The sequence below is a fragment of the Rhodamnia argentea genome, chromosome 3 (assembly GCF_020921035.1).
Source record: "Rhodamnia argentea isolate NSW1041297 chromosome 3, ASM2092103v1, whole genome shotgun sequence".
Lineage (NCBI taxonomy): Eukaryota > Viridiplantae > Streptophyta > Magnoliopsida > Myrtales > Myrtaceae > Rhodamnia > Rhodamnia argentea.
This window is the reverse complement of record NC_063152.1, coordinates 8244931-8270717: the sequence shown is the minus strand read 5'-3', so window position 1 is coordinate 8270717 and position 25787 is coordinate 8244931. Positions and strand designations below refer to the sequence as shown.

Below are 25787 nucleotides of genomic sequence, written 5' to 3'. Positions count from 1 at the left end.
AAAGTTATTATGCTGTGAAAGGATATATGTTTGGTACAGTGAAAACGATCTATGAAAAGTATTCTGATTAATGAGATAGATAATGAATTTGATTTCTGATATTGATACCCAATCTTTTGGTCTCTGTGGCTTTCTCGCGCGTGCCCTGACAATTTCTGTCTCTCCGCCTTTTCAATTTTTCCTTTTTACCTCCGCCACCAGAATCTCTCTCCTATGTTCTTTTCTTTCTTTCTTTCTTTTGACGACCACTTCTCAATTTTTTTATTAAATTTTTCTGTCTTTTGCCGACCATAACGCTCTCTCTTTATTTCTCTTTCTTGGCCGCGAAGAAAAGCTCCACCCTTTTCTTTTTTGAGCTCTCCTTGCAATGATTATATGCTGAAAAGTCTACCGCCCCACTTGACCGTGAGGTTCGGTCCGAATGCTGAGATTCCTCCCTTGTTAACATGGAAACTGCACTCTCTTGAGCCTTGACCTTGTCATCAAGGTTCTTGTCGTTATTCTGGGCAAATTTGAGACAGGACATAAAATGTAAAACTTTTTAGACAAGGAATTGCGGGTAGATTTAACACTAGGTCTAAAGTTCGATGATTTTTTTGAATTAAAAAAAACATTCGGGGTAAAATTACTTAAATTTGAGGGTTTTTAGTGAGTTGATGACGATGCTGCTGGTACAAAAGGGAAGTCATCCATTTCCTTCCCTCAGAAAATCTTGAAGAGCAGACCACCGTGAGTAGCAAAGAAGGGAGCAAACACGAACGACTACACTGCCATTAGCTTGATGAAGATGTTGAGCGATGGGCCTGAAGTGTCCTTCAGAGGATCGCCAATGGTATCTCCAATAAGAGTAGTCTTGTGAGGCTCCGATCCTTTAGGGCCAAGGGTCCTCGCATGCTCCAAAGCACCAGCCTGAAAGCGAATTTCAAGATATTAAGGAAAAAGATCTATGAAGTCACACAACTTTACTTAGCAGGTCACTGAATAACCACAGACAAGTATATGATAACTTTCGAACAGTTGGAGCAACTGTATATCTCAATGTAATTCTTTGCATTGTCCGATCAGCATTTTGAAGTATCTCAAGGACCGACCGCTGCTTAGGGCTTGTTTAGCGTATCTTCAAGCGGACCCTAGAATAGAGAGAGAGTATGGCAAGGCTCCTGGTTCGGCCTCAATGGGAAAATAAAATGGAGCACCATGCTCCCCCAGTGTGGGATGTTGAAATTGCAATCCGTTTAAAACCAAGGCCAACGAATAATTTTCATCAAGGAAAAAACCACAATCAAATGATACAAACCGATGTGAAGCTCCAACATTGTCATAGAGATCATGATAAGAGCATTAATCAGCAAACCTAGTTTACCTACAGATTTTGTTCAACAACGAAGAAACTACAACATCTCCTGGACAAGCAGTCTATCAAGAGCTATACCTTGAGCAACGTAAACTATCAAAACAGATACGCATCTTATTTCCATAAGAATTAACTGAACACCAGAAACAAGAGCACCAGGTGGAATCATCTCCTTGAGAGATGCATCAGTTGAAATTTTGATGCATCTAGCATAGTTAGCCTTTGCATGACCCTCCATGAGCCCTGGAATGCTGTTAAACTGCCTGCGGACCTCCTCAACCATCTTCAATGCTGCCCTTCCCACACTTTCCATGGTCATAGCAGAGAACCGGTAAGGAAGCATGGCACCCACGAGCAAACCGATGAAGACCTTTGGTGTCAGGACACCAACGGTAGAAATTGCTGCATGACTCACAAATGCACCAAACAGAGCGAGAGACAGCAGGGCAGCTGATCCAATGGCGAATCCCTACTACCAGGAGAAAGTGAAAAGCTTGTCAAATATAAGATTCAAATAACAGGTAAGTAGAATTTGACAACAGGGCTAATATTAATAATGATAGATTAAAGGCAGCACATCAAGGAAAAAAAAATGTGATTTTACACAAACGTCATGCCACACCAGCAAGAATCCAAAAGGACTTGCATAATTCACCTATATATTTAGTCATGAATGTTGGTAAAAAAAAATTATTGGCCAATGTGCGCACACTCTGGATGATATGAACGTGGTCTCACAAAGAAATTTCTACACAGAGACTGACGTTTCCTCTGCTATGTTACGGATTTTTTCAAGAAAAGCTACTAAAAGGACAACAGGACTGTGTCTGTTATTATATTCATATGCGAGGATTGCCTGTACCTTTCCAATGGCAGCAGTTGTATTGCCAGCAGCGTCAAGGGCATCAGTTCTCTCACGAATTCTGTGACTCATGCCAGCCATCTCAGCAATACCTCCAGCATTGTCCGATGCATTTATGGCCATTCTAGTGGCAATGGTACTAGGCATACCAAGGGCAGCCACAGCAATTCCATACATGGCAGCAAAACTGAAACTCACAAAAATGCTCATGGCGATGGCAAAAATTGGGATAATGACAGATTTATATCCCAAGGCAGGGTAAAAAGTAACATTGGAGAAAACCCTAACCTCCAGCAGATCTGAGTTGGGAATCTCTCGCCGAAGATTGAAGTCGAGCTTTGCGGTTGGGAGATTCAGCTTGGCGGTGGGTCACTTGCACAGAGCGAGCAAAGAGAGAGAGGTGCTCTCGTAACTTTTTTGATGACGAGCGAAGAGGCGACCTTCACAGACGAGCGAACGAGCGCAGAGAGAGAAGTGAACCCTTCGAGCAAAGAGGGAGAAGCGAACCCTCTGAGCGAAGAAGACAGACGAGCGAACCCTTCGCAGTCGACCTTCGCACAGAGGACAGACGAGCGAACCCTCGAGCGAAGAGAGAGACAGAGGACAGCCGCGCGAAACAGAGGAAAAGGGAGGCCTAATGAATGATTTCTCATCGACAAGTAACTTTTTTTTTAAACTTCTCAAAACTTCCCCAAAAATAATTTTTGAAGCAAAAAGTTATTTCAGAAGTAGAAATATATAATTACGAACTAAATAAATTTCTGTTTCAGAAATTGAGCTACTAAACGTATTTCTGTTCAAAAAATTTCTACTTCAAAAGTGTTACCATGCGTGTTATGGACTTCCAAAACCACTCTGACTTTCTCTTTCTGTGGCTTCTCAGCTCATGTTTTGCGAAGTTAAAAAGGGGGAGGAGAAAATCAGATGTCTTGTTATGAAGCCAATTATCAACTTCTTGTTGCTCCATGCAGCATATGGAGCATACAAAAATTCCTGGAAAAAACCAAGACACCATCAGCAACTTTAAGTAACTAGCATAATCCCTCAAGAGTTGGTGAAATGCATAAAAGTCGGATACTACTCTTTGTAAGAAGAGTATGAAAGAGTAAAACGCGATCCATTTTAGACACGATAAAGGTGTACGATTGAGATGTCCTTTGTTCACAGGGTGCAGAATTAAAAGTATTAAAGACAATTTAAACTAAAGAGGACCCAGAGGACTATAGTGAATCATTGTTATGCCAACAAAATTCACGCACAATACAGTCAGGACTTGCAGGAGAGTAGTACTCTAGCAATGACTATCCCTGGTATCCCATGATACATGAAGACCCATGTATCAAGTACTTAAATTACCAGCAAGTGTTGCTGACTAAACAGATGAAGTAGGCATGTTTCAGGTGAAGTGATCAATTCAATCAGATCATCATGGCTTTCAGGAGGGCCACCAGACTCCACTACAGATACCAAGACCTGCATCGCATAGAGAATGGTTCTACAAATTGAAAGACAGATGAGATGCTACGGACATCCGTTTTGGCGTGTACGCTGAAAATGTCAAAAAGAAAAGAGGGGGGATTTCTTCTTTGGGAGAAAACACCACCTGCATGCATCGCAAAATGACTTCTGGTAGGTGTGGTAGACAACACCTACGACACAGGGCTCGGACAATGTATGCTGCTGGGGCTTCCAAAGAACCATCTTTATTGGAATGCCAGGCATCTAACCGGGAGATTTCCATGGTGACTCCAACCTGAAATCGAGCAAGCTCACCTGCAGTAAACAGTCATCAGCACTACAAAAATAAGTTGGCTCATCTGAATATCTGGACCAAACTGTGTAGACAGAAATGATTTTCAGTTCTTCCAAGATTGGACTGCTTTTAGGGTAAATTTCAACCTTTTTTCACATAAATTATGCCTAAGAAAGTATTAAAGATCTTTTCTCGATAACATACAGCAGCTTACCAAACAAAAGCTAAGAGAACAAGGATAGCGAGTATTACTAGCATGACATCTGCAATTAGATTCTAAAAAGTGTAGGCCAGTCTTGAGTCATTGGATGAGGAAACCAAATTACACCATATAAGCCATCTGCTGCAATTCTGCATAGAGTTTTCCTCAAGTCTTTCATTCTATGAAGCTTTCCTAAATTTTTCCCTTTCCGAAATGGCAAGTTCATCAAATCACTCCACCTATTATAAAACATAATCAGGTGGCTCTACTTTTCAAAATTGACCTTTAAAGTTAATTTTTGTCTTGCTTCACTTTCCGTTGTCTGAAAATCTTAAAAAGAAAAACAGCTACTAAACTCCACCAACTCTCTTCAAGCAAATCACATGAGAGAGATGGTACGAGATCTAAACATGGAGGGAGTAAAAGAAATACTATAATTCTGGGATACCATCGCTTTTCCCGATATGAATACTATGAGGACATTCTGGTGCTGATTTAATATCAGGACAATCCTATTGCTACAACACAGAGTTGGTGAATTCTTTAAAGTGTTACTGAGAAATCCATTTACCTCCGCACCCAGTTGGAACTACAGAATTCAGAAAGCATAGGGATCTAATCTGAAGCCAATGAAAACGGGCCCCCAATCAATGTCAACTACATCTAAGCTTTACATACTCCCTCTTTCGAAGCCCATCAGTACAATATTGAGATAAAAAGTAACCGAATGCAACTGTCGGTCAGGCGTATGTCATCGGGAGATGTCAATGGAGAGGAAGAAGCGTCGCAAAGTGCTGCAGCAGAAGAGCTCAAAAGCCTATGGTTCTCTCGAATCCGAGCAGCAAAAAATGGATTTATGCGCTTGATCAATGACATTTTTGTCTTACATGGATATCTCTTGCTCCGCTTTGCGGATCTGGAAACAGAAAGATCATCATCAGAATCATTCGTTAACTCCAGTCTCCGGCAACTTTATACTATTCCGATGTTATTAAGAAACCAAAAATAAACAGCTTTGTCTATGGACCAGAGAAGTCGCAACTCATACAGTATCAAATGTAGGCTTGTGAAGACAACACAAGGTGAGACTTCATCTCAAGGGGATATGTGTTATTATGAGATGCGATACATGTTATTACGATAAGTGAGGGTTGCTTGAATGTGAATTTGATCTAGTCACAGCAATCAAAATTTCCTGTTTTTGCAAACATGCATACATGAACCACAACCAGTCCTGACTAAAATTTGCAACATCAATCGATTCACTAAGCTTAAAATTTTAACTAGACAAATTCGTACGCTTTTAGGAAATTATTTCCATCTTATTTCAGCAAGATATTACTTCTCTACAAGTTCATGAGGACACGCCAACATTTAATCAATTTAAAGTTCAACAAGTAGGATTAATACTGAAAGAATAAGGATACAACTGCCAATCCTTTTGTCCCCGGAGGAACTTTACAGCCAGAAAGCCTTCCAACGTTGAGATTAACCACTCAATAAAGTGCTGACCATATAACGCCCAATGTCTACGGTTTAAGATTTAAACCAACAGCAAATTGACATGAGACTAATTGCATAGTGACGATACCGGGATCTTAGAATCTAGTAATCCGAGCGTGTACATGACTACAATCTAAATCAAACTCTAGACTCATCATCTCACATGAAATGCAGTATCACCGAAAAGATATCTCACAAAAGAGTTTCACGGTCTATATGATAAAATAAACAGCAAGTGATGCTGCAAACAAAACGTAACAATCTAATCAATTTCAAAGATAACAAGATGATGCAAGAGAGCTACCGAACATGAGAGAACTTTGCTACGGTGGCTGCCAACGGTTGCCCATGACATTAGTAGAGGCGAGTTTATGCCCGACTTGTCTCAAACCCATGAATTGGGATTTTTGTATGTATGTGTGTGCGCGTGTGTTCAGCATCTCGATGAATGAAGTTCACTTTTTCTACAAAGAAACCAATCTTCCAAGAGTATGTATCGGCTCTGAAACCATCTGAAGCCTTCACAATCCTCCAGCAACAAGATGCGCATCTCTACGTTCACGCCGTTTCGGACTTTCATTTCGATCATTCGCCACAACCGAACAATGAGTGACTTGACATCATTCATCCCACCAATCTAACTACATTCACAGGGCTCGCGCCGCGCGGTGCGTCCGGATGAACGCCCCGCAAATTCCACCGACAGTCGTGCGGACAACTTTCAGCAATATCATCACAACGGCCAAGAATTGTTGGATATCGACATAAGAACATCACACAGGCCGTGGACAGAGAGACAACTACGCAAGTAACGAGACGTATAGAGGATTACCTGATCCAATTTCAATCCGGTCTTCGCACGAATCAAAAGGAAGTGCGGGAAAGGTGACGCTCCGGAGATAAGGGAGGACTCCCTTCACGGGAGGGGATTGCGCCGACTGAACACCAGACATCTCCTCTCTACCTTCGTGGAACTTTCCGCCTTCACCGCCCTACTCTCCACCACCGTCGCCTCGCGGAGTGCGACCTGAACTGAAATTCCTTTTTTGCCCCTCGCGGTAACTTTGGGGGTAAATAGGTTACCAACCGCCAGTCGCGCGGAAGGCACAGCAAGTCTCAGACTCTGTTGCTTCCTTCGTCCCTCGCTTGCATTTCATCAATCACTTGCAGAGTTCGAATCGGCAGAGCAGGGAACAGCAATTAAATCGAGCCCAAGGTTACTCTCTCGTTCTTCTGGTTTGTGATTGTGATTATTACGAGCGTTGTGCATGCGTAATCTTTTTTGCTCCTCCTGAATTGAAAGCGCAAGACAGTGTTGGGGGTCGTTCGATTCTGGGAATTTCCACTGATTTTGATAAGCTTTATGCCCCTGGACTTCTTCGCTACCGTAGATAAGAAGTACGGGATGGCTAGGCTAAATCACACTCTAGAAAAAGCGCAGGACAGTCTCGCGTACTCTCTCCGAGATTGCTATTGTGTCTGGCAACGATGCATGAGTTGATATGAAGCTTTTGTAATCCATCGATTTCTTCTGCTTTTTGGGTTGAATCTTTTTATACTATTTAGGTTGTTTAGGAGTTCGGTGCGTCTTTAATGAGTTGTTGCAAACTTCATAATTTGGCTCTCTGTCTCAACTTCACAGTTTTTAGCGGAGTCAATTCGCGGTGAAGCAATGTTTTCGGGGACTATTTGTGGTGACTTTTTCTCTGGCACTTACAATTTTTGCTAAGAGAAATACAGATCGCAGCATTTGCAAATGCCACTCTCAAATGCCTCTAAAGAAAGAACTTTTGCTGGCATTTTTGGGTGTTTTTAACAGCATTTGCGACAATTAGCAGTAAAGCTTTTCTCAACATCGCTCTGAACTTCTTTTTTCCTTTTTGCCTGTAAGAATTCTATTGGCATTTACGACTGCCAGCAAATAACTTAATGAGTGTTGGCAAAAGCTGCTCCTGTTGTTGTGTGGTCATCATCGGCATTGAGTCCAAAATATGCAGCCAGTGTCAAGATAGTGTTCTATGGCTTACCTGGAGTGTATATTTCATAGGATTATCTGCCATTTCCTAGACATGAACTAAGTCCAGGTAAGAAAAATCTTTTGAGATATTTTATGCTTTGAGAAAGAACTACTCCATTTGTGAGTTTTTGACTAATAAGCACAGCAGATGTTGTTTTCCAATGTATCAATTGAGAATGGTGTCGTGTATTAACACCAAACATCGTTACAGATACCTACTGTGCACCAAAGAAAGCAACTAATGGAATTTTCTTAGTTGGAATTTTATTTGAAGCTTTAATGAGCTGTTTTGATAAATGACAAAGCCAAGGAAACTTGTTCATCGTTCTCTCTTTTTCAGCCGTAATTGTTGCCAGGCTGTAGATAGGTTCTTCGATTCTACTTTCTAAGTTTGTAATTTAAAGTGAGACTATCACTCTGTAAATAGAGGACTCCATAGAACTGCTTCTTTTTCCTCTTTGTATTGTGTACGTAAATACTAATTTAGCCTCATTAGCAAGTTTTTCTCCTCCTCCTCCTCGTCCTCCTCCTCTTGTTTTTATCTTTTGTGAACAGACTCACTAGGAAGTAACTGATATCGCATTTGCATTAATATTAGCTTGATAGAAGAAGGCCGAAAAGTGAATTGCATTTATCTTTTGCTTTATGATTTAGAGCTCAGCAGATTTGGCCACTACAAGTCTGTGCAAGGTGGCTTGCTTAGATAGAGAAATGCTATGTGTCTTATATGCGATTTACCTTTAATAACATGTTGGAGCTTCTATATGCGTGCCATGTTCTTTTCTTTGACTCTATGAACTCTAATTCTCTCCTTGTCGATGTGAATGAAGTTGGTGTAACAGAAGCCTCATCTCAGGAAATGCTGACTGGGGTCCCACTAAATGAAGCATGTAATCTGCAAATTCGGAAACTAGAGATCTCCGACAAAAGCAAAGGGTTTGTAGAGCTACTGCAGCAACTGACGGTTTGCGATGCTATCTCCGATGAGGATTTCCAAAAGCAGTTCCAAGAGCTCAGCTCTCTAGGCGATGACCATGTGATTTGTGTGATAGAGGATACTAGTTGTGGAAAGATAGTCGCTACTGGAAGTGTGTTCATCGAGAAGAAGTTTGTAAGGAACTGCGGCAAGGTTGGCCATATTGAAGACGTGGTCGTCGATCATGATTCTAGGGGGATGCAGTTAGGCAAGAAGGTTCTTTCTTTCTCACCGATCATGCCCGATCTGTGGGTTGCTATAAGGTGATTCTTGACTGCAGAAATGAGAATAAAGCATTCTATGAGAAGTGTGGCTTCAAGCAGAAAGAAATTCGGATGGTCAAGTATTTCATCTAAGAAATTACCCAATTTGTTCATTTATAAGTAAGCACTTCGTGTCTAACCTCATTTTAAGTCCATTTTTCCTCAATAATCTCTCCCCCGAGTTTCGATTGAGATGAGTAAGTTAAACAGATTTCTTGATTCCGATGATTCTACAGTGGAACTTGCATTTTCTACTTTGAATTTGGATACCCGGGTGCCCCTTCTAATTTCATCTGTTCATTCACACCACCTTGCCTTTTGTGTTGATCATGAATATTAATAGAACTATTAGTGATATGCCGTGTCTGTAGAATTTAGCATATAAGCCATCTCCATGACTCGTATATGGGGTGAAAGTTTGGAAGTTGTGAATTATGGTAGCTATCAGCTTCCAATTATTTCTAAAGATTTCAGTGAAAATCTAATCTTCCAAGTGAAATAATGCATAGTGATTTAAAGTGAGGATGAAGAATTAAAATAGCGGTAGTAGAGACTGTGATATTATAACATAATGTGACCAGCTTTTCCGCCATTCGGGTATTATTGAACCTCATGTTGCCTAAAGTACGTTTGATTCGGATGGTTAATTATTTCATCCGATGACTGTTTTGTTGGTATGCCTAATCTTTGTTCTTGAAGTAACAATTATGGTTTTGATCTTTACACTTGTGCACTTTGTACAATGGAATTTTAATTTGCACACTGGAGTTCCACGTGTCATTAACATAATTTGGTTGAGATGACAACCGACACGACAATTCGTGCTGGCGTCACCGCTGCCGCCCTCTCAATGGCCACCGGGGCCACCTTGGGAGACGTCCTCTTCAGGTTTCTACAAAACCCTCCGGCCAGGACTTCAAAAGTGGCCACGCTTAACGCTACTCAACCGATCTCTTGGCTCCCCGCTATACCATTGACGTGTTCAATTTCCCGATTGTCCCTTGGAGAAATCCACCACAACCGTCAAAAGTGAAGACAGAGTAACGTGTTTGAACTAAAAAAAGAAAAAAAGGGGTAGCAACATCGCCATATTTTACCGCCCTATTTATATATTGATTCAAAGTTCACTTTGCAAAATGGTAATGATTTCTTTTTGACTCCTTCAAGTTCGAAAAAGGAAATTGATTACCTTTATTCTCGCAAAGATGTCATAAGCCAATTAACTATTTGTAGATTTCTTTATATTTTTCTTTTTTTTTTAACCGAGCTAGCGTGTCGACCGGCCAGCGAGCAAGGGCTACGGCCCTCCCCCACCTCCGCAGCACCCACTGTGTCCCTTGAGGTCTTGGTAGAGGGTTCACGATGCCCTCAACGGCCACAACAAGTGTATTGTGAGCCCTCGCTCAATGCGGCGAGCGTTACCACCACGGTTCGGGCTGACAAACGATTTGCAACCCTCGCCTAAAAAAAAGAAAGAACAGAAAATCATAAATAAAAAACAGTTAAAATAATAAAAATAAAAAAATATTCAAAGTTTGCTCCAACTATGCCACATAGGACGGACGGCGCCGATTGACTTGTTGTATCAATGATTCATAACCAAAATTAATCGAAGGGACTACGTTGATTATTAAAATGTTTAATACTAAATTAGCAAATCTTCAAAAAAATTATGACTAAACTGCCCAAATTAAAAATATTTAGGATTGAATTAGCATAAATTGTATAAATTTAAGAATTTTTTTTTTGTATAATTATCCTGCAAGACCTTTGCCGCTTGCCATTGACCAGCCTCAGCAACAACCGAGCACACAACTCACTCTCTATTTCTATCGTTTTGGATGAGTTCTAGACATCAAATCCAATGTCATGGAACCCAGACCGGTGTTTCCTGCCTTTGGCGACCCAGATTTGGGGTGACCGGCCGATGATGTCGCTCATTGCATCAACATCGCTCCAGAGGGCAAACAGGGACAGACACAAGACTTGACAAGGACCCGACTGATGACAATGGACGACGGACGGCTGCTCAAGGACATGACGGCGAGGTACAATACTGTGGCGGGAGAGATTGCAGAAAATAAAGGTTCGGGGTGTTTTTTTCAGCAAAATGCTTATAGTCGGATGCACGAGCGAACAGTGGGAAGCACTAATAAACGGGCTACAGCTGGTGAACAAGTTCAAATATTTATGAAGCCCTCATTAACAGATGAAGTAGGCCTGTTTCAGGTGAAGTGATACAGTTCAATCATATCGTCATTGGCTTTCAGGAGGGCCACCGGACTCCACGATAGGACATCAAGACCTGCGTCGCATAGAGGCTTGCAATTAGGGAAAGAAAATGGCACACCTTCAACTCTGCCGCAAGTGATATAACCTAAGCACATCCAACAATGAAGAGGCGACATGTAAGAAATTACTATGACCTTTTGGAATCATGATTATTCACTACTGAGAAGATATAGACTGACCCACACCAGCTATTTTTCTCCTTGGTCTTTTGGTAGCTATTTTGGAGGCACAACGTACATTTGCAGCACTAGACATCATGCAGAGTAGCAAACCATGTGAACCAGATTCCAGTGTGATAAAATTTATTATGAACTTACTCAACTCCAAGAAGAGGGACCATCAACTGCTCGTAAGTATGAACCCGAATTGGTTGAATTAAACAATTTGCTCACCCGAAGGCACCAATTACCAATCAAAAGCTCAGTCACGTTCTATAGCTTCTGAAGCAGTCCCTCAACCAGGCTGCAGTACCCTCTGTAAGACTCTTAACCAATTCTGAATAGAACAATTAGTTTGCCTTCTCATAGAGAACTTCAACTCAGCTTCAGTCAAGGATGAGGCTTCAATTACCAGCTGCCTCATCATACCGAACAAACCCTCTCAAATGCGGCGATAGCAAAAGAGGGCTCGAAATCTCCATTGGGAAACCCTCATCAAGTGCATACCAAAAGCAGTGATTGACCACAATTTCCCCCAAACATCTCGAACAAAGCTTGATGTTTTGCTTCAAACTGCAGCATTCCACCTACCTAAGATACTTGAGAACCGGGCTACCCTTCAAGATTTCATGCATCACCTTATCCGTGATCCCCGTGCCGCATATGGACAGGGACTTGTGGTTACTCCAAGTGACACGCCTACTAATTGGGAGTGCATATTCTCATCTAAAAGAATGAAACTCTCTCAGCATCAAATCGAATCTCGCATTGTTAACGAATCTCGCATTGTCATCAGTGAGCACACATTGTAATCCCTTTCTCCAGTAGATTTGCTTTGTGCAGTGGGCGGTGTGCGCCCATGTTTAGCGTCGTCAACACTATGTACAGAAACGCTAAAAATAGGATGAACAGCTCTAAGATCTAAATCTAAGATCTAGATTTAGATTAGGAGAGGTAAGATGAGCACATAGGCGCCTTTAATGAACTTCCAGATCTAGATCTAGATAGGGAAAGAAGAGCTCCAAGATTTAGATTTAGAAGCGGAAATGAGAGCTTTCAAAACTCAAGAGAAGTTTTATAAGTGCTTCCCAGGCAGTAGGAACTCACCGTATTCCTCCTTGATTTTGTCGGACTCCTTGATCCGGAGGATTTGCAGTAGCATGTTGATTTTTAAACAATGAAAGTGGGAAATACACCCAACAAGCGAAGAAGAGCATCAACAACGAGCAAAAGAAAATTTGATGAACATTGTAAAATATTCCCAGATTAGATCAAAAGAAATAATCTCAACTCAAGTTAAGAAGGTGGAGCCTCCCACAAGTGTTTTCTCATTCAAGGGAGCTTGGAGTGGAAGGAAGAAAAAATGAGAACCAGAGAGAGGAGGGTGAGGAGAACAATTGCTACTTGGCCATGGCCGAGCTCCCGAGCAACCCCTACGACGCTCGAATAACTAGTTTAGACTGTATTCAACATCTTATTTGTCCCGTTCTTATTTCAAGGAGATGAATTTTCTTAACGTGGATAAAACGGATTGACTCATTCTCCATAATGAAGAACCAAAGGTCTTCATAGTATTTTGCAAATGGATAAATCTCCGACAAGAAAAAGCAGATAAATTAAATCGAACAGATTAAAAAGGAGAATCAATTTCATTTCCGTTTAAATTTTCCTTATGGCAGGTTTTCAGATTGGTACGGTTCGATTGAAATTTTGCTTAAAAAAAAATTATTGTCCAAATATGATCACAATAATGAGCAAGGTGATTACATAAATTTCAATATTTACGATTTACACTTAAATCTTTCTTACCAAATAGCTTTCTAATTCCATTGTTCTTTTATAGACCTAGTCATTCGAACATTTATTCATTTTTTTCCACAATTTTCTCACAATGAATTTCTTTTCTCTTTTCTAGTACAACTAAATAACTTATCCTCACTAATAATTAAAATAAATTCACCTAATCGAGTGAGTCCATTGTTATATCATAAACTAGACATCAAGCCACGTCGTGCATGGGTCCGGAAACAGTAGTATACATTAAAAGGGAATATGCTAATCAATTGGAAGATAACGATAATTTTTTTTTTTGTGATAGGTAAATAACTTTTCTATTGTGATGCTTCTGTTCTTCGCAATTAGAAGATGAAATCCATCGACATCTAGAATGCTTATTTCGTTTGATTTGGTAATCGGTCGGACCACGCCTTCTCAGCCCGAGAAACCCGGCCCATCCCAGCCTCTAAGGCAAAATGTGGGCCCCAATCGTCTTCGATTATATGAGTTGATCAACCGCTTGCGGGTGTCCGACCCCCCAAACAAAAAAGAAAAAAAGAAAAAAGAAAAAAGAAAAACTGCTTGTGGGTGTGCGTATAAATATATTCTTTTTATGGGAGGACTTTAAAACATATTGGCATCGCAAATTAATTAAATGATTAGTCCTAATGACAAAAGATTAGTTGGCTATAATCTCATCATCTTGAATTCTTTTTCCTTTTTTTGAGTGGTCCCAAATATTATATGATTAGATATTCGAGAAATACATTAATCCTCCACCCTTGAATTGCTTCCCGTTCGTTTTTTTTTTTTGGAGCCGACTTGCCTGGCTTTGGAAGTTTTCGTTGACTCATTATCTTTCTCGTTTAGAGCACGTCGTGGCAGGCATGTTTGATAGCTCTCACGAAATTACATAAGTGGGAACATTCATAAGCTGGATAGAGTAACAAGTTAGTACAATAAGGTGCTAAAAGTTGAGAAGAATTGAAATTCGAAGCCGTTATAACGGAAGGCAAATTGATCATTTTAATCCGAGAAGCTCTTTTTGTGACGCCCTGAAAAATTCGAACCCTTTTGGTGATAGAATATAGTTTACGGGATGTCTGTGGACTCCAATCTATTGTTTGAAATTGAATTCATGGAAATCTGGCTGTGGAAATTCCTAATTTCTTGAATCGTCGATCGTATTAGTTTAGGAGTCGATCGATCAATTGCTTTGTTTTAGAATTCGAAATTTCTATACCCAAGTCTTATTCTAGCCCAACAAAGATGGGATTGGATGAAATCGCCCTTCTTAGAATGGCCAGATGACAAGAGTGCCCTTAGGAAGACAATTGACAAAAATGAATGACGATTTTACCCCTAAGTCTTCATGAATGCCAATACAAGAAAATAAATAAAGTGGGGCCCACTCTTATCTCTTTCTCTCTTAGTCAGAGGCGGCAGCTACCACCACCCCTCTTCTTCTTCTCTCTCTTTCCCCCCCTCTCTTCCTCTTCACGCTACTTTTTCCCACAGCCGACTCTGCCCTTCTTCTTCCTTTTCTTCTATTTTCATGCAAAAACCACCACACTACAGCCACCCTCATCACCGCCACTGCTTTACCACCTCGTCACCACCACCTCAGACCACCACACATCCACCGCCGGCCACCGTCGAGCTCAGAACAGCTGCAAGAGGCCAGAAGTCCTGCAACAGCCCTTGCTCTGTCCTGCCGCGTCCGTCACTGTTCCAACAGCTTTCATGCATCATCATCAGCCGCCGCCACCACCTCCTCCAACCACTTCAGCCTTCCTCTGACCTCCAGCCCCCACCTCTAACCGTTAGAAGCCGCCATAGAACCGCCGGAGGAGTCGAAATAGCCGCTGCCCCAGTCTACCCTGTTTCGATCCCCTGTTTCGCCCGGTTCTGTCCTCACCAGTTGTCTGCCACTCCGCCGCCTTTCTCCGCCCATATCTGACCATCACACACTCCCCGACACTCCCTTAGACCATCATCGACTACTCCACGAAGCCCCGACGCCGTTGGAACCCCCAACAGCCCTCAAACCTAAGCTGTGTCACCTCCCCTGTTCTGGCCGATGCCCTGCTCTACTTCTACAGCTGCTGCAGCTTCTCTTTCTGTCTCTGTCGCCGTATCTGCTTGCTGTCCCGACCACCTTCGACCACCACAACATCCTCCAGACTATCCTCGACCACCCTGCACAGTCGTATAGCCGCCTGAAGTCCCAAAATTTTGCACTACAGGCCAAAGCCGCCCCTGCCCTGTTACTGTACAATGTAGTTTTCAAAGTCTGACTTGGAGAAACAAGGCTTGTTCGCATAGCAAATGGACTCGAAACCACCCCAAATTTTGTACACACCTTCCTCTACCTCTCTATGACATTACCAGCTAAAGAAAATCCCCAAATCAGTTCCGGCATTTTAAACTGTACACGTCGCCGTTCGGACTGCTCAATGTGTCCAGTTTTGGGGAAACTGGACTGCTTCGCCCTTTGCCGACCTCCACGGACCACCACACACCCCCGACACCTCCCTTGACCTCTTAAGACGTCCTTGGATCATTTCCAAGCTTCGTTGTGGGTTGTAGAGGCCTGAACAGCCCTGGTTCGGTAAGAACATTTTCTGTTCTTAGTCCGTTTCGATTATGCTTAGACTAATTATTGCTGATCGCGACTCAAACGAGTTCCGACATGACCTCGTCGACCTGTGTGATTCTCTATTAGGTCTCGACTTCGAGGAATAGCCATTGTTTGGTCGCATCGACCCTCGTTTTTCATCGAATCTCGGTTTGGAACCCGAGAACCACAGAGGATCATAAATTGTTGTTTTGACACCAATCGACGGTGAGTTGACCTCTAATCCCTAGTTAAGTCGCTAATTACGTTCAGAATTAGTGTGATTAGATCATCTAGGTGTTTAGGTAGATCGACTTGGGTCGGTTTAGGTTAGAATTGAATTTAGGCTAAATGGCCCTAATCGAGGAGGTTAGTTGGTTATAATTGCTTGGAATGTGACTGCTTGATTTTTGGGCACCTTGATAAGAATGAAGTTGGTCCTCAAAGTGATTCATTTGAAAATGAATTGGCTATTTGTGTTATTTGATTAATTGGCTCAGTTATGCAATTATGTGCAATGAACAAGTGAGAATCGATTGGATGCTCGTTTGAGTTGTATTGACTCTATTTGGTTAGCTGGACCTTTTAATTGGCACTATACATTCATATGACCTTGAATGTCCCAAAATGCATTGAGCATGAAAATGGCAAGAGCCAAGTGTTTGAGCATAATTGTAGGGAAAAGTACACTAGAAATGCCATAACTTGTGTATGGCGTTCACTTGAGTACCATAACTTTCAAAATGTTTACTTAAGTGCCATAACTTTAAAAAATTGTTCACTTGGGTGCTACGTCGGAGCAAAATCGTTCAGTTGAGTGCTACAAGAACTTTTTCAGCGTGCCATCTCAGCTTTTCGGCATGCTACAGTAACTTTCCGGTTGCCACATCAGCTTTTCCGGCTGCCACGTCAGCTTTTCCGGCTGCCACGTTAACATGGCACTCAAGTAAACGATTTTTGAAAGTTATGGCACTCAAGTGAACGCCGTACAAAAGTTATGGCACTTCTAGTGTACTTTTTCCCATAATTGTGTGAGCATCCGGCTAAATTCAAAGCTAAGAATGAGATAGTTGCTGGATGAGTTGATTGGTCATATGATGGGATGATGATGCGTGGCCTGTCGAGTTCGTATTGTGCCTACGGCATGAACCTCACTACTCGTCGGTTGCCCGACTTTCTGTGTTGCGTCGTGGATCGTTGGATGCCGGTCGCAACTTGTGACGGATCGATGCTCCATAATGGAATGCCTACTTGAGGTATTGCATTACTATTTGTAGTTGCCGTCCCCAAGAGGTTATGGGACGATGCCTATGTTGCTAGATGACGACCATAGCATTGTGTTGCATGGATTGTACTAATAGATTCCGACATTGTGTTGTACGAATCTATTTTCCTTGTTCATGCAAAATCATCGTTAATAACTGGACTTGTATGGTGTCCAAGGTCTAACCGATGTTGAGCTGCATTATGAGTATTTGAGAATTTGACTGTTGAGTTGAATTGACATGATCATATACTACGTCCACATTGCATTATGCATGATCTCCTGTTAGGTAAGTTGCTTGTGGTTGGCATACATGTATTCCATGGTCTACGATTGATCAATAGAATCTTCTAGACGAATCAACGTCCTAGCCGGGCTTAGGCATTGACTCACTGAGATTTATCTCACCTCGTCATAGTTAACCTTTTTCAGGTTCAAAATAATGGAGTTTAAGGTCCTTTTTTTTTTGGAGTTGAGGCTGAAGGCCATGGTGATGTAGCTTCTTTTAGGAATAGAAGTGATGTTAACCCCGCCCGACCCCTTACCCTTTTGTTGGTCTTAGAGAGTTGCCCCGAAGAGTGGGGTTGTATATGACAATAGCTCAGTAGGATTAATTACCATCTCCTTTTGATATGGTATCGACAATTGTATTTTGGTATTTGACTGTTATGGATATTCCTACTTGATGTTCCTATCATATTTGTGTGAATGGGAGTGTATACGTTTCCGCTTGCGTATTATGGTATCATAGGTCGATAGTGTACCTAGGACGTTATCCTTTATGACCTGAGGCGATTTGGTAGGATGCCGCGTACTCGAGAGTCGGGGCGTGACACTCTTGAAGGTTCGATTGGCTGCTCAAGAAAGTTTTTCGTGTCTTTTGGAACACATCGAATTCGATTATCTGTATCGCAATTGGCATTTTTTTTATAATCAAACAGACGCTTCCCAAATCTATCTTAGAAAGTCACATTTTTTTTAAGGATCTTTTCTTACCATATATATATGTGTAAAATTTCTTCTTATTTTGTCAATATTGCGTTCCATCAATAATAATTCAAATATTTCATAATAATATGATATTGCAAAACCTTACAAGTTTCTATTTTTTTTTTTTGCAGACAAGCAACATGTGCCCCCTTCCTAGTAACAATAACATGAATAGAAGCAATTTCTTTGATTCACATTAAATTATGCATATACGCAATAAGAAAAAGGTAAGGAACGATAACAAAAGTAAGTTTTTAAAGGCTCTTAGAAAGCTAAACATAGATATTAAATAAACAAAACCCTATGTGGTACCTTGAAAATCTCTCTCTCTCTCTCTCTCTCTCTCTCTCTCTCTCATATATATAAATATATATCTATTTTGCGGTATAAATTGAGTGTCTTTTCCCACCAAATCTACCGATGCTAATAGATTTGGAATTTCAAAGAAGGCTTACTCTATATATGAACCCTCTATTTTTTATTATAGAAAATAGTTTGATAGCAGGACAACGATTTCTACTTCAGGAATAGAAATTTATTTGGTAACGGTTGAAAATTTCTACTTCTAGAATATTATTAACTCAAAATATTCTATGAAAAAATTATTGTTAGTGGCCGAAAAATTTCTACTTCATTTTAAATTTTTTGAATTTCTTTAAAAATAATTTTTTTATTTAAAAATATATTATTATTTATTTTTTATTCCGAGGGCCGGAGAAGGTCACCCGACAGTGGCGGTAGGCGGTGGTCGTTAGCAGGCGGTAGCGAGGGGCAATGACGGTTGTTGAGCATCAGGTGGCGGTGGTTAGGAGGGCTGGTGGTGGCCTGGGTAGTCAACAACGGGTGATGGCTACTGACGGTGGTCGTGGCGACGGGCGGCGACGATGGAGACATGATTGGGAGAGAGGCGCTAAAAATGAAAGAGGCTAAAATGAGACATATATGGATGTTGAGAAATTTCTACTTCTTAAAGACATGTAATTTTTTTTTAGCTTCTCGAATTGGCTTAAAAACAACTTCAGATATAGAAATTGTCTTCAAAAGTAGAAATGAAATTTTACTTAACAAAATTGGTTTATACTTCAGAAATTGAATTACCAAACGGGTTTTTGCTTCAGAAACACTTTTGGAGCAGAAATTCAATCCTAGAAGTGTTATCATGCGTACCCATATTACCCATAATCAATTCAAATGATAATTATACACCATCCTTTGAAATCATAAGACATGTAAAGTTTACTTTTTAATTGGTTTTTGCTCGATATTAGGAGGCACAATCCAACATTGCCAATTTTTTTTAATAATAGGTTTAAGACCATTAAAAATTCCAAATTGATGCCTCATGATACGTTTAATGCAAAATAATTTCGTCTGAAAAAATTTTCTAAACTAGAAACCATAACACATATACCCCGACTACCTTTCATCTCACGAAAAATCTCAAATGGGTCCCAAATTTACTATTCCTTAGATTCGCGTCATGGATTGTTTTTTTTTTCCCCAAAAATACTTTAGAGCAAATTTATCACAGGATGTCAACTTCCAATTTTTTTTTAAACGAAAACTATTTTGGGGTGGATGATTCATTGAATACCAATTTAGGACCTTTTGGGATGATATTTTGTTCCCCTAATAATACTAGCTAGTCTTGACTTATAAGTTTCATTTAAGTCGAAAATTCTTCAATTTCTCTTTGGTGCAAAGCAAATTTAAAGGATCTTTCAACTTCACAATTCAGCCCAGGAATTTCAATAATATTCTTGCCTTATATAAGATGAAAAGCAAAACCATATACTAAATAATTGAGAAAAAAAATAATTTAGAGGGTCTTAAATACTTGTGTAACTTTTTTTTTTTTTACCAAAAACAAACCCATTCATTCTAAATATCGTACCCTTTTCGCAAAATTTCTCAAAAGATATAAAATAATTTTTATGCCATTATTTGGATTCATTTATCAAAATAACCCTACAATGATGCTCCTAAAAGAAAGCTACAAAACAAATCTTGTGACAGATGATATTCGAAATCTGAATTGTGTAGATTTGCGTGACTTGATTTGGCTTCTCTGTCAATCCACTAAGACCATCATAAACCCTCCAAGTCCCTCAAAATCCATTCTCGGCGAGGAGATGGCGCCGCCAGACGCCAACTCTGATCTCTCAGCCTCTCCACCAGTGGCAGCGGAGGTTGATAACATCATCCCCTGCCCGACGTCATAATCTACCATATCTTCTGCTTCTTGCCCTTCAAAGACCCGGTGAAGACCAGCGTGCTCCAAGCAATGGCGTTTGGCTTGGACCTCCACCCCGAACATCGATGTCTCTCTCCGCTCATGGCTTGTCGTTCCTTTGATCAGCAAAGCACTGAGTCTCTGCACTGCCACTAAGATAGAGAAGTTCCATGTGGACTTTTACGTCCGTACTAAATTCGATCGGTGGTTCCGGTTTGCTGCGGCACGCCAAGTGGAGGATGCTTCGTTGGTCTTTGGACGCTTGAATCGTGTCATACCACAATTCATGTGCGATTGCGCGTCACTGGTGAGCTTGCGAATATCGAAGGCTACTTTTCCAACGGATTTTACCATCCATTGGCCTTCACTTAAGAAATTGTGCCTTCACGACGTTATTTTCATTTACTTTCCCTCGGAGAAAGATGTGATTATGAAAATCGTGAGGGGGTGCCCTGTTCTTGAATCTTTTACGTTGCGTTCCTCCTGGCTCGAAGCTCGCAACATCTGGATTGATTCAAGATCTCTAAGAGAGTTGGTGATTGAAGCGGATATTTCTTCGTCGCTCATTCTTTCGGCTCCGAATCTGCTTTCATTGCGTTTGTCAGTTGGATTTGTCTCCAGCCTAATTGGAGTATCTTCATTAGCAGAGGCAGAGTTGAACTTTAACGAGCCAACTCGTCGTTGGTACGTTTCTCACGACTTTGAGTCCCATCTTTTAAAGCTGCGACATGCCACGAAAATCACATTCGGAAGCTGGTGTCTTCAGGTACAGAGTTGATTTTGTTGGGTCTTTCTTCCTGGGTATGTTATTGACGTATATTGCTGTCATATCAGACATATATGAACCTCAATGGTCATTTCTTATTCTGCTACTTGGTTCCAAATTCAACTTGTTTTCAGGTTCTATCAAGAACGGGGATAAAGGGACGGCCGTACCTGTCATCGAGATGGTGAAATATTGTGGTTTATACTACAGTTTGTAAAAGCAAGCTTAAGGGGATTGCGTTCTTGCTGTGGAGTTCTCCACTACTAGAAAGGCTAGCCATATGCAATCCAAAATCCAATAATGCCAGGGTATTAATTCATTTTTGTTCTGGACATAGTGACATATATGCTTCGGTAGTCAGCCTCGCATCTTTTATCTTGAAGCTGATGTTGTGTGGCATTTATGATTTACACACAGTCTGCATTTTATTGCATAAGCGACATAAGCGAATTGGTATGTGAAAAAAAGCTGGGATGGTTTGGAGCTACATGGAAAAAAGTTGATTGCTTTGCAACAAAGAGGTGATCATTGATTCATTTGGTGCGTGAGAACTTATAGCGTGCTCTACCAGATTAGACAAGCTCGTTTGTTTTACAATCTTTTTCGGTAATAATGTCACTGCTACGTTATTGCTTCTCCTAATTTGCTATGGATGTGTGTTTTCAGTTCAGGAAAAAAGATTTTCCAAAGCTCTGCAACTTTGTTGAAAAGCAATTTGGGCGCTCACGGAAGGATTTCCCTTGTGTGGCAAATCAGCTCAAAAGGGTTGAAATTGTTAGGTTCGAATTCAACAATGAGAAATCAAAACTTTTGCGTGCCTTAGCTAAGTTTCTTCTCGAGGAGGCAGTTGAATTGGAGAAGATAAACAATCCGTGCTGATTAAAGATGTCATGGACCCTGGGATACTCACGATGTGATTCAGCTTCAAGAAGGCTGTCTGAGAGCTTCAAGAAATGCTGAAATTATAGTCAATTATCATTTCAAAAGTCTCTCTTTTGAGTTATACAAGCATAAGCAAAATCATAGGTACTCATTACCCCCTAGATTACACCCTAGATTTGCATGATAGGTATGGAACAAAAATTGCTCTCTCTCTCTCTCTCTCTCTCTCTCTCTCTCTGGTTGTGCAACTTTTCGAGTCTGTGATTTCATTTGGATCGAGCTTCTCTGACTTGGATGAACAATTCTTCATCTTAACATGTTTACGAGTTCTTTGTGAAATCCTTAGATTTCCATCACAATTTGAGTTATGTCTATTTCAATTATGCAGACGGCTTAACCTAATCAGACGGCAAGACCAGTGTTTTGTTCGTAAGGTTGAGAAAATGATTTACTTGCACTCCCTCCCCTCGGAACCTATTTTGATCAAGAAGGTGCGGGTCCATAAAGGCCGAGTCGATTTATTTACTTCTTCAGCATACCCAATATGTAATGGGCCTAAACACTTCCATTTATGCTATATGACAATTGACCTTGCTGTGAAAAAATATCCTTTGACGCTAACCTATTGCGTATGATTAAGGTCGGAGCCGAGAGAATGCTTGCTCTTGTGATCGCCACGAGGCATCTCACTTTTCCTCTATGATTGCCACATGGCAATACACATGACATAGTTTTGCCATGTGGCTCGGATTTGACGGATAAGCTTCAGCTTATTAATTTATAATCTCTTAACTTTTGTCTTTAATTTAAATTTCTTAACAGTGGCTAAGCAAAAGTATATTGATTTTTTTGTTGAGTTTAAAATCAGAAAAAAAATTGATAAATTAGAGGAAGTGTGGTTTTATTTGTTTCGCAAAAAATGAGCGATTTAAAAAATTTTCTAAAAATAGTGGTTTATATTATTTGAAATAAATAGCTAATAGAAAATATTTTCATAGTGGGCAATACTTTAGGTCTCAAGGTCTCGTGGACAATGAAATTGTTTTCGACTAATTCATTTTTGTGAGTGATAGAGATTATTTTAAGAAAATATTTCCTAACTTACTCAATTTTCGCGAAAACAAACAAAGCCTCAATAAAATAAGTTTTTAATTCAACAAATTCTCTTTTACCAAGAACAAAAAAGATAGAATAAAACAAAAATAAAGACATTTTTTCTCTCCTAAATTAATTTGCATCTTGTTTCGTTGGAATTTCTCCCACAACGAAATATCTTTCAGCAAAAAGGGCACTTCGATTTTTAAGTGAAAAGGGTCCTATGGCCTCTTCGAAAAGGAGTGATCCAAATCGATCGGGAAATCAACGAGCTTAGCATTAACTGAAATTTACCAAACTTAGACCCAATTGGAGTTTCACTCAACCGCATGGCTTAAAAATTATAACTAATATAAAAGAACCTACCTCGACGGAGTTTGACTTGACGAAGAAGCCTAACGACGCAATCGAACCAAACTACAATTACAAACCTCGACGGAGTTTGACTCCACGACGAAGCCTGGTAATGCAGTTGCACTTTACCGGAGTTTGACTTGACGATAAAGTATAAGGATGAAGATACGTGCCGGAATTTAATTTGATGATGAGAATCTGAAAGTTACAGCTAAGTTACGCTAATCAATTGGAAAGATAACTTTTTTTTTTGCCGATACGTGAATAACATTTCTATTATGATACTTCTGTTCTCCCCAATTAGAAGCCGAAATCCATCGAGAATACTGGACTGCTTATTTCGTTTGATATTGTAATCGTATGGGCAATTAAGGGTCAAAAGTTCTCGAAGAAAGTCAGAGATACGTGATAAAGGGGAACAAAACTACAACTCTTTACCTTTTTTTTTTTGTCTGGGCAACTCTTTACTTGAAAAGTTTGCAATTGACAAATAGTAATTTGATAATTCTACTTCATCTCTCACGTATTTCAATTTTAAAAGTTGAAAATGTTTTCTTTTTATCTTATAAAAAACTTTACAAAAAAATCGGATTATTTTAAAATATATGTTCTTTCCATATATGTGTGTACAATTTCTTCATATTTTGTCAACATTTAATTCTGTCAATAATAATTAAAATATTTCACAATAACATGATTATGCAAAATCTTACAAGTTTCAATTTTTTCGCACACCCGCAACATGGTTGTACCCTTGCTTGTAACAATAGATAAATAGAATAAATTCTTTAGTGCGCATCTTCATCTAAAATTATTCATATATGCAATACGAAAATGTAAATTTGCAAAAAATTGAAATTTGTTTAGATATTTACTTAGTTATGTTATGGTGAAGGAAACAGAAAGGGCAAGGAACGATAAAAAAGGAAAAAAAAAAGAAAAGAAGAAGTCAGTTTTGAAAGGTTTTTAGAAAGAAAAACATAAATATAAAATTTTTGTATTAAAGAAACCATTAAATAAACAAAATCCTATGTGGTAACTTGGAAAAATCTCTCCATCTCTCTCTCTCATATACATCTATTTTGTTCTATAAATTAAGTTGGCCTCTCTCTCATACATCTATTTCGCACTATACATTGAGTGTTTTTTTCCCAACAAATCGACCGATGCTAATCAATTTGGAATTTTGAAGAAGGCCTACTCTATATATGAAATATGCTCTCTCTCCTTATATTACGCATAATTACTTGGATTCAAATGATAATAATACACCATCCTTTCCAAAAGCATTTCTGAAGCAAAAATTCATTTCCAAAAGTGTTACCATGCGCGCCCATATTACCCATAATTACTTCAATTCAAATGACAATGATTCACCCTCCTTTGCAATCGTAAAACATGTAAAGTTTACTTTTTGATTGTTTTTTGCTTGATATTAGGAGGCATCCATCCAACATTGCCTATTTAATTTTTTTAATAATAGGTTTAAGACCATTAACAATTCCAAATTGATGCCTTAGATACATTTATTGCAAAAAAAATTTCGTTTCGCAAAAATTTCTAAACTAGAAACCATAACACAAATACCCCAACTAACTTTCGTCTCATGGAAAATCTCAAACGGGCACCCTTAAATTTGTGTCATGGATTGTTTTTTTTTTTTTTTCAAAGTTACTTTGGAGCAAATTTATCACAGAATATCAATTTTAGAATTTTGTGAAACGAAAATTATTTTGGGGTGGATGATTCATTGAATACCAATTGAAGACCTTTTGGGATAATATTTCGTTCCCCTAATAATACTTACGAGTCTTGATTATAAGTTTCATTTGAAGTAGCAAATTCTTCAATTTCTCTTTAAGCAAATTAGCCCAAGTTCCTTACCAAAAAAAAAAAAATTAGCCCAAGTTTAAAGGATCTTTCAAATTCACAACTCGACCCAAGAATTTCAAGAACATTCTTGCCTTATATAAGATAAAAAGCAAAACAAAAAACTAAATAATTGACAAAAAATAATTTAAAGACAATCTTAAATATGTGTATAACTCTTTTTTTTTTCCCTTCTTTTCCACACAAGTCAACCCCATCATTCTTCGACCAAAAAAAAAAAACAATCATTCTAAATATCGAACCCTTTCCACAAAATTTCTCAAAAGATATAAAATAATTTTTAAGCCATTATTTGGGTTCATTTATTAAAATAACCCTATAACGATGCTACTAACCAGGCTACAAAACTAAAAATCTCGTGACAGAAGATTCGAAATGTGAATTGCGTAGATTTGCGTGATTTGATTTGGCTTCTGTGTCAATCCACCAACACCTTCTCCATAAACCCTCCGAAGTCCCCCAAAATCCATTCACGGCGGGGGAGATGGCGCCGCCAGACGCCAACCTTGATCTCTCCGCCTCTCCACCAGAGGCGGTGGA

At 39.7% G+C, this 25787-nt stretch overlaps 1 protein-coding gene, 1 long non-coding RNA gene and 1 pseudogene across 2 annotated transcripts in view; 1 reads left to right on the top strand and 2 right to left on the bottom strand.

The window, feature by feature from the left end:
- Window positions 1-9057, top strand: part of LOC125314374 — a 413124-nt pseudogene extending 404067 nt beyond the window's left edge.
- The window catches only part of LOC125314035 (disease resistance protein RPV1-like), a 147636-nt gene that overhangs the window by 10994 nt on the left and 110855 nt on the right, over window positions 1-25787 (bottom strand). The window lies entirely within an intron of this gene.
- Window positions 3200-3877, bottom strand: LOC125314392. Its single transcript, XR_007197888.1, has 3 exons — window positions 3820-3877; window positions 3573-3689; window positions 3200-3209 (listed from the first exon to the last, which is right to left on the bottom strand). It is a non-coding gene; the product is annotated as an uncharacterized LOC125314392 (long non-coding RNA).